The sequence below is a fragment of the Megascapheus bottae genome, chromosome 17 (genome assembly GCF_031878675.1).
Source record: "Megascapheus bottae isolate mThoBot1 chromosome 17, mThoBot2.hap1, whole genome shotgun sequence".
Taxonomy (NCBI): domain Eukaryota; kingdom Metazoa; phylum Chordata; class Mammalia; order Rodentia; family Geomyidae; genus Megascapheus; species Megascapheus bottae.
Genome location: NC_143525.1, coordinates 18,541,146 through 18,549,401, shown reverse-complemented (window position 1 = coordinate 18,549,401; position 8,256 = coordinate 18,541,146). Strand labels below are relative to the sequence as shown.

At 41.4% G+C, this 8,256-nt stretch overlaps 1 long non-coding RNA gene and 1 pseudogene across 3 annotated transcripts; both read right to left on the bottom strand.

The window, feature by feature from the left end:
• Window positions 1–360: 360 nt before the first annotated feature.
• LOC150051234 (heterogeneous nuclear ribonucleoproteins A2/B1 pseudogene) lies at window positions 361–1,917 on the bottom strand (annotated as a pseudogene).
• Window positions 1,918–4,336: 2,419 nt separating this feature from the next.
• On the bottom strand, window positions 4,337–7,199 carry LOC150051233 (uncharacterized). 3 transcript variants are annotated; one of them, XR_016538294.1, is made up of 3 exons: window positions 5,886–7,199; window positions 4,847–5,074; window positions 4,337–4,736 (listed from the first exon to the last, which is right to left on the bottom strand). It is a non-coding gene; the product is annotated as an uncharacterized LOC150051233 (long non-coding RNA). The 3 variants fall into 3 exon arrangements; XR_016538295.1 differs by lacking the exon at window positions 5,886–7,199 and adding an exon at window positions 5,367–5,878; XR_016538293.1 differs by lacking the exon at window positions 5,886–7,199 and having other exon boundaries at window positions 4,847–5,878.
• Between the last annotated feature and the right edge of the window lie 1,057 nt (window positions 7,200–8,256).

The following is an 8,256-nucleotide window of genomic DNA, read 5'->3' as shown; positions in this document are numbered from 1 at the left end:
TACAGAGACATAACAATGGACCTTAATTATACTACCCACTCCTTAACTTATTTAAAACAAAAGTCTATAATTACACAAATTTCCTTTAGAATTATTTTATTAAATCATAAATGTACAACAGCTTCTTAACTCTACACATGCACTTAAATTTTTAAAGGAAAAACGTTATGTCTTTTTTTTTTTTTGCCAGTCCTGGGCTTGAGCTCAGGGCCTGAGCACTGTCCTTGGATTTTCTCAAGGCTAGAGCTCTACCACTTGAGCCTCAGCACCACTTCCAGCTTTTTTTCTATGAATGTGGTACCGACGAATCGAACCTGGGTCTTCATGCATGCTAGGCAAGCACTTTAACCACTAGGCCAAACTCCCGGCCCTATGTTATGTCTTATTACACCATGAACCTGGCTAATAGCTTCTCAAAACTTTTGGGAAAAATTTTAAAAAAGGTTTCACATGTCACCTCAAACTTACAAATTTAACATTATCAAAGAAGGAATGCTTCTAAACTCTTACAAAGACCACTAGAAAGAAACAACAAGTATAAAGCTAAGAAACTGTCTCAAAGGCATTTGTTTTTGTTTTTTACAATCCTTCCTCCACAGTAAGGTTATTAAATAATCAAATCCATTCACAAAATGGCTCTCTGCATCTGCTCTGGTGTCTTCTGCCATATCACTGCATATTTATGCATGACTGAGATAAGAGTTTCCTTAACATTGTTATTTCGATAACCTGAAGCTGTTCTGTTACCTCTGGGCTCTCATCCTCTCCTATTTATACAGTGAAGCCTGTTTCAACAGAAATAAAGAGTAAAAAAATAGGTTATGAAATTATCCATCTAACCAGATTTTAAGGAAAGATAACATGATCATAAAAAGCTTTTACTCTTGCTGCTAGGACTCCCAAGATAATAATTGTAAAACTCAAAAACTACTTACCCATGTAAAGGAAGAAGCTCAGTATTGGCTCCTCCCACCATAACCACCACTTCCACCACTGCCTCCAGGACCATAGTTTTCTCCACCATATGGTCCCCCCATATTCCTGCTACCACCATAGTTTTCACTCTTCATTGGACCATAGTTAGAAGGTTGCTGGTTGTAATTTCCAAAATCATTGTAATTTCCACTTCCATAATTTCTTCCTCCATAATTGTCATAACCACCTCCGTAGCCCCCACCCTGGTTGCCATATCCAGGTCCTCCACCACATCCTCCTCTTCCTCCTCCATAACCAGGGCTACCTCCAAAATTGCCACCTCCAGGTCCTCCTCCATACCCATTATAGCCATCCCCAAATCCACATCCACTTCCATATCCATCTCCTCTTCAACTCTTAGAACTTTGGACCTCCCGCATTTCTTGTTTAGACAACACCTTTCTTACTTCTGCATTATGACCATTGATAGTGTGGTATTTTTGCCACACAATTTTATCCACAGGATCATGGTCATCAAAAGTAACAAAGCCAAACCCTCTTTTCTGTCCAGACTCTCTATCAGTAATTATTTCAATGGTATCAATTTTTCCATATTCTTCAAAGTAAATCCCTAAAGTGATATTCCTCAGTATCTTCTTTAATTCCACCAACAAACAGTTTCTTCACAGTCACATGAGCCCCTGGTTTTCCAGACTCCTCTCTTGCTACAGCACGTTTTGGCTCAACCACTCTCCCATCAAATTGAATGAGGCCTGGCGGCCATGGCAGCATCAACTTCAGCCATAGATGAGAAAGTTACAAAACCAAATCCTCTTGATCTTTTGTTTGCGGGATCCCTCATAACCACACAGTCTGTGAGCTTTCCCCATAGCTCATAGTAGTTTCTCAAACTTTCTTCTGTGGTTTCAAAGCTTAAGCCACCAATAAAGAGTTTACGGAACTGTTCCTGTTCTCTCTCCATGGCGCATTCAGTCGCTTCAGCCCGATTTCCCGCAGCCTATCGAGATGAGAGAGATCCCAGCGGACGAACACGAACCGGACTCGTCCTGGCGCTGTAGTGAGAGCTGTGGCTGCTCGAGAAACCACCACCACCGAGAGCACCTCCGCACAGGACTCACATTTGTTGTAGGTCGTGGGACTTGGACTCTGGACCTGGGTGCTGTCCCTGAGCTCTTCAGCTCAAGTTACCACCCTACCACTTCAGCCACAGTGCCACTACTTCCTTGAGTCACATTTCTAGCCTAGCTTTTTTGCTATTTATTTTGGAGATGGATTCTTAAGACCTTTTCCCGACTGGATTCAAAGCAGCGAGGAGTGATTTAGTGTGTGTGTGTGTGTGTGTGTGTGTGTGTGTGTGTGTGTGTGTGTGTGTGTGTATGCAAGGCTGGTGTTGGGCTTACACTTCTCATGGCAGAGGGCACATTGTTCTTTCCATCAGGAAGAGAAACATACTGGAATGTAGCAGCTTGCAGCCATTAGAGGGGCAGGACAGGAGGTACAGGCTTGTATTGAGGTCAAATGCAGCCTAGTTTAGTGATAGAGTACTTGCCTAGAATGCATAAAATTCTGGGTTTGATTCCTCACTACCACATAAACAGAAAAGGCTGGAAGTGACACTGTGGCTCAAGGGATAGAGCCAAAAAGGAGCTCAGGGACAGTGCCCAGGCCCTGAGTTCAAGCCCCAGGTCTGGCACAAAAAAAAATTCAGCCCTGGCCTCTGGGCTGGATTGAATTCAGAAAGCAAGTGCCCAGAGGGGAGGGAGGTAGGGCTGGAAATAGGCCAATTCATTGACCTGTGTCCTGTGTCCCTTAGCATCTACTGTCCGTTAAGTGTGTGTCCCTTCCCTTTTTGGGGGTTTTCAGTTTGGTATTTCTGCAGAACTGGTTTTAGACTAGGTGAGTCTGAGGATGTTTGGTACAGTGGATAGTTGAACAGGAACAAAACAGGTAAGATTATATATTGTCTTGGTGGCAAATTCATTTTAAACAAGATGGGAAATATAGCTTGTTTTGGGTGCTTTCTTGTTTTTCTTCTATGAACATCTTGGCAAAAGAACAATGATTCTGAAGCAGAGCAGTTCTAGTCACTGTGAGAAGCCCAAATAAAAATCAATGTCTCCTTCCCTCCCAAAGAAGAGTATAGTGTTTCTGGACACAACTGGCCCAGGTAGAGAATTAGTGGCATAGGACAAGCTCGCCTTGCTTCGAAACCTACCACACTTAATGTACCTTCTCTGTGTCCACTGAAGTTGTGCATAGGTACTAAAACGTGGAGCCATGAGAAACCCCACAAAACAATCCCTCATCTGCTTTGCAGGATGCTATGTTTCCTGGTCTCGTGGTCTCTTACTTTCCAGGCTCTTGGGCTCTCTGAAAGGTCTATAGTACATTTATCTCCTCTGAGTGTTCTGGCATGGGTCCTGCAATGAGGTGAGAGAATCAGAAATGATCAACTCACAAATGTACATATACTTTTCCACAAAAGATTTCATACATGAACCATGAGATAGCCAATAAGGGTCCAGAACAAAAAAGCCACATGTTACCATGTGACTTGAATGAAATAAAAGCACCAGCAAAATGCTATGGGATGAAGAAAAGCTGATTAGTTTCTAGGTTTATGTCATCTGTGAATAGGTGAATAGCAATTAGGGGCTCAAAGTTTAGTTTAAGTTCAGTCTTTGATCCCCTGTCTTTGTTTTACAAGGGTTTCTGATAACAGAACCTCCCTCTTGGTTTGTTTTTAGATGATCCTCTACATCCTGTGGTTCTGTTGGGTTTGAATTACTGGTTTAAAGCCCCATCTCAGATTTTGCATAGAACCATGGTCAGACAGTGACAGCATTCTCTTCCCTGTTCTGTGGTCCAATTAGGTGACAGGCCTTCTGAGGGAAACTGTTTTTTTTTTTCTTTCTGAGTTATTTCCTGACCATTATTATAGAGTGGGAATTAATGATCACTGTCTTTAACAATGTCTTGCCATTGTTTTGACACTTGCCAAATAATGATTGAGTAAAGCAGATGGGAAGGAAGAGGATGCACAGGCACCCTTAAGTCCTTTAGTGTCCTCTATAGGTGAGCCTACATAAAGTCTATCATATTTTTGAGACAATCTCTTATTATATAGCCCAGGTTGGTCTAGAAATCATGGTCTTCTTTCCATCATATCCCACGTGGTACTATCAACTGCCACCCCACCTTTTCTACCACTTCAGGTTTCATTATATTTTAGTTAGGATTTCTTTCACAAGCAAATTAAAACCTAAGTAATATTGTTTTTGAACTTGTGGAAGTTCTTTAGTCCCTGGGGCCTTAGTTACCTGTTATTTGGGAAGAATAAGACTGACCACCCAGGTAGTCATAAGGTTTAAATACCATACCTACATAGTAAACACAGACATCTAGAATGATAAAATCATTTTACTTTTGGAAGGCAGGATTTATTTGCTCTGCAAACAGCCTGGGCCACACCTGCTTTTAGAGCACTTGTTGTGACTGACCCTGTCAGGATGTGCAGTTACAGACTGGAAGCCAATGATCCAGGAGTTGGCCTTTTGAACAGAGCCACTTGGACTCTTCTGTCCCTGTTTAATCAGTACATCTTTTCTCTGAAAAGGAAGAGTTGAAGCCTTTGTCAGAGGTTAACATTTCCAAGTTTTTGTGGAAGAAAAGATCCCATAACACCCAGCACTTTCCCTCTCTGAACCCCAGTTTGTGGAAGAGGTGATGGGGGTGGTGGTGGTGGTGGTGGTGGTGGTGGTGGTGGTGGTGACATCTCTATGGAAATTCTGATTGGTTTCCTGGGGGAAAAAAGCAATGCCAAGCTTTTAGTCTTGAAGGGAACAACCAGACTTTCCCTTGCACCCTTCTCTCCCAATCTATGCCTTCTTAGCTAGGATTGTTAACTTACTTGATATTCCCCCTTGTTTCTTCTGGAAAACCTCATCTTCATCAGAGGAGTCCTTGTCATGTAGCTTCTTGGCCATGTTTTTCTTGCTTGTATCAATAAGAGGTCTGTACATATCCCTCAGCCAAAGTTAAAAAGAAGCCCTCCTAGGAAAGTCAAGGGGAACATAATTTTCTGGCCATAGCACCACATCCTCTCCAATTAACTTGCCCCTCAGATTCCGAGGAGCCCCTTAGGGGAAAAGAAATAGACAATTACTGACAGCTCATGCTATTTTATGTGTGCCACTATGTACATCTCATGTGTTACTGGAACAAACACCTGTTCATTATCACAAACACCTGCTCATTATCACAATAACCAAAGGCTCCCTCATTCTGAATCTGTGGAATCAATTCCATGCACACAGACAGGACCTGCAGGAGCTCTCCAAGCCTGTCCCGAAGGTCCCTACAGTACCTCTAGGGAGAATTTTGCATGTGACTTGGCCTGCAACATAGCTATACTTGTCAGCCCATCTTACCTTTTTTCCCCCAAAAGTCCCTGTGCATAACCACCTGCATAATCATACTAAGCAGAAGTATTTATTCTCCTCCACAGCCTTTCACTCACTTCTCTTTGGATTTAATCTCCCATAGGTCATTTGTTGGGCTGAAGGAAGGAAGGATGAAAGAGGAGAGGGAGAGCTGTCTGTTTTCTCCTAGCTGCTTTATCATACAAGTTGAATCACAGCAAGCCACTGCATAAATTGAAAGCATAGGTTTAGAGATTTTCATCTCTGAAAGGCTACCATGATGACTGACGCATAAAATCAGGGCATGACGAATACTTAAAAACAAGCTATTACAATATCTCAGCGTCTGTGCCAATTCCCATTTCTTCACCCACCCCCCTCCTTTTGCCTTTTATTTATATGGGACGTGTGCTCTTTCATGATGGAATGACCACTCTGTAGTTATAAAGTGTTCCCTCACTACCAGGCCACTGTGGTGGTAATGGTGATTGCTTCAGAACTGAGGCTGCCCCCATTTTCCCATCTCACGCTTTGCCAGCCTGTGTGTGAGTGAACAAAGCTTCACAGGGCCAGGAAAATATAGTGATTCTTCTGGAATCAGGAGGTCTCAGCTCTGGGAAAAACTCTAGAGCCCTTTTGACCACCCTGAGTCCAGGCAGAGCAAGCACAGCTTGCCGCAGCCTGTCCTTCCTTTGGTGGATAGCTGGTCTCTTAGCAGCTGTGATCGTGTTTATGAGGTCAGTTGTCTATATACCCCGCCCTGGGAAAAAAAAGGATGTGGACACTTTCATTAAAGTTACCTAAGATGTCTCAAAAAAATTCAAAAAACAAAAAACAAGCTAGTAGTTCTGAGTGAAAACAGAACAAAAATCAGTTTGTTTTTCTAAGACAGTAGATATCTTTTTGATATGTGTATACATCACGTAATAAGAAGGATTCCATGGTCTCCTAAAACTCACCAGCAGTGCTACAAAATAGTGTTCTTTTCTCCTCCATTTCATTATGGAAATAAAGAAACTAGTTTCTTTTCTTTTTTTTTCATTGCCATGGGGGTGTGAACTCAGTGCCTGATCACTGTCCTTGAGCTTTCTCAAGACTAGATCCCTGCCCACTTGAGCCACAGCACACTTTTGGTTTTTTCTATGTATGTTGCTCCAAGGTATTGAACCTGGGTCTTTGTGCATGCTAGGCAAGCACTCTACCACTAGGCCAAACTCCTGGCTCCATGAAACACGTTTCTTTATGTAAACAATGGAAATAATAAACTAATTTCTGATTTTACCCTACATAAAATGATATAAAGTTTGGGGTAAAAGAGAGAGTGGGGATAAGAAGGTACTCAAGTATGCACTCAACACACACACACACACACACACACACACACACACACACACACACACACACACCCCTCTTAACATTTGGTCTATCCAATGGTAGCCTATGTATTCTAAATTAAATAAATACTGAGTGGTATTATATCTCATTGTGGAATTCAAGTAATGTTTCACCTCTCTCACTTTGACCATTTCTAGATACTACAAATAAAACACCCTAGACAAGCACACATGCACACATTCACGTACATATAAATACAAAGTTGAATGAAGTACAAAGAAAATAGAATCAGCACAGGAGTATATAGAAATACTAAGACTGGTCATGAACATCTGAGAAATGGGATATTCTCCTGTATTTATGTAGCCAGGTATAACTTCCCCCAAGCCTTTGCAAACTGACCCCATGCTGATCACTGACTCCTTGGCACAAATTTGGACAGTACTCAACAATAAAAGTCACTTCTTCCCTAAGAGTGGTCCCAATTGATATTACAGAAATAACAATGAGAAATACTGTTTTACAGTAGAAATTTGTCTGTACTATCAAGGAATTATGTTCTAGAGAGTAGGAAAATGGCTTTGTTGTTCAGGTTGTGCATTCTGAATCTATTATGAAGACAGGATATATTATAGAGACCTGACTTTATTGTGGACCTTACCTCAATGAGACACAAAATTATACTCAACATCATAACTACTAAAGACACCAATATTGATAGATGATTTTGTTGTTAAAGCCATGTCCCGGAAATTCCTTTGGGAGCTACAGGGAAATAGAGGATAATTTTGTTAAATAATGAAGGGATGGAAAAGATAAAAATGATTCAAACTCCCATTCTTCAAGGTGAGGTTCTTGCAGATTGTTAAATCACATGCCAATTTAATGCATTAAAATGCTTTCTTAATTTGTAGTTCCTCTATATCTTACTGTGTTTTTACTCCACTGCACTCTATGGAGGAGGAATGTGGGAAACAAGACATAACACTTTGGACTAGACTAAAGCCCCAGGTCTTCCTCCTTCAAAGTGTATCTAAATTTGAGGCCTGAAGTTTTATCGCTGTGCTCACCTCACTTGACTTCTTCTGTTCACTTTGAACTTCAATGCTCTCATTGATGCAGTTTCCTGTTTTGCACTGGTCTCTGCTCTGGACAATTTGCCTTGAGATTTGCTGAGAAGCTTCAGCAGGAGGCTAGATCTAGAGATTAGCTTGGAACAGACTATCTGCACATCAGTATCAGAGCAGTCCCATTTTCAAGGTCCAGATAAGACAGGTGCAGCTACTGACTTAGTTGCATTTCAAAATGATCAACAAAGGATGAAAATTGGAATTGTGAGTCTGCAGGCTTGACAAGTGAATCAATGCCCAAATTAAGATATTCCCATTGTGTTTCCTTGTTTATTGAATAGATGGCATTAAATTGAATGCAGTCACACTGGATCCTAGAGCAGCAAGATTTTCCTAAATTGTCTTTAGGGAGATTTCCTTCCAGCACAAAGATGTTTTATGCAGGGATATTTCCTAACAAAGCATTTGTTATAATCTTGTGTTTTACAGAAATG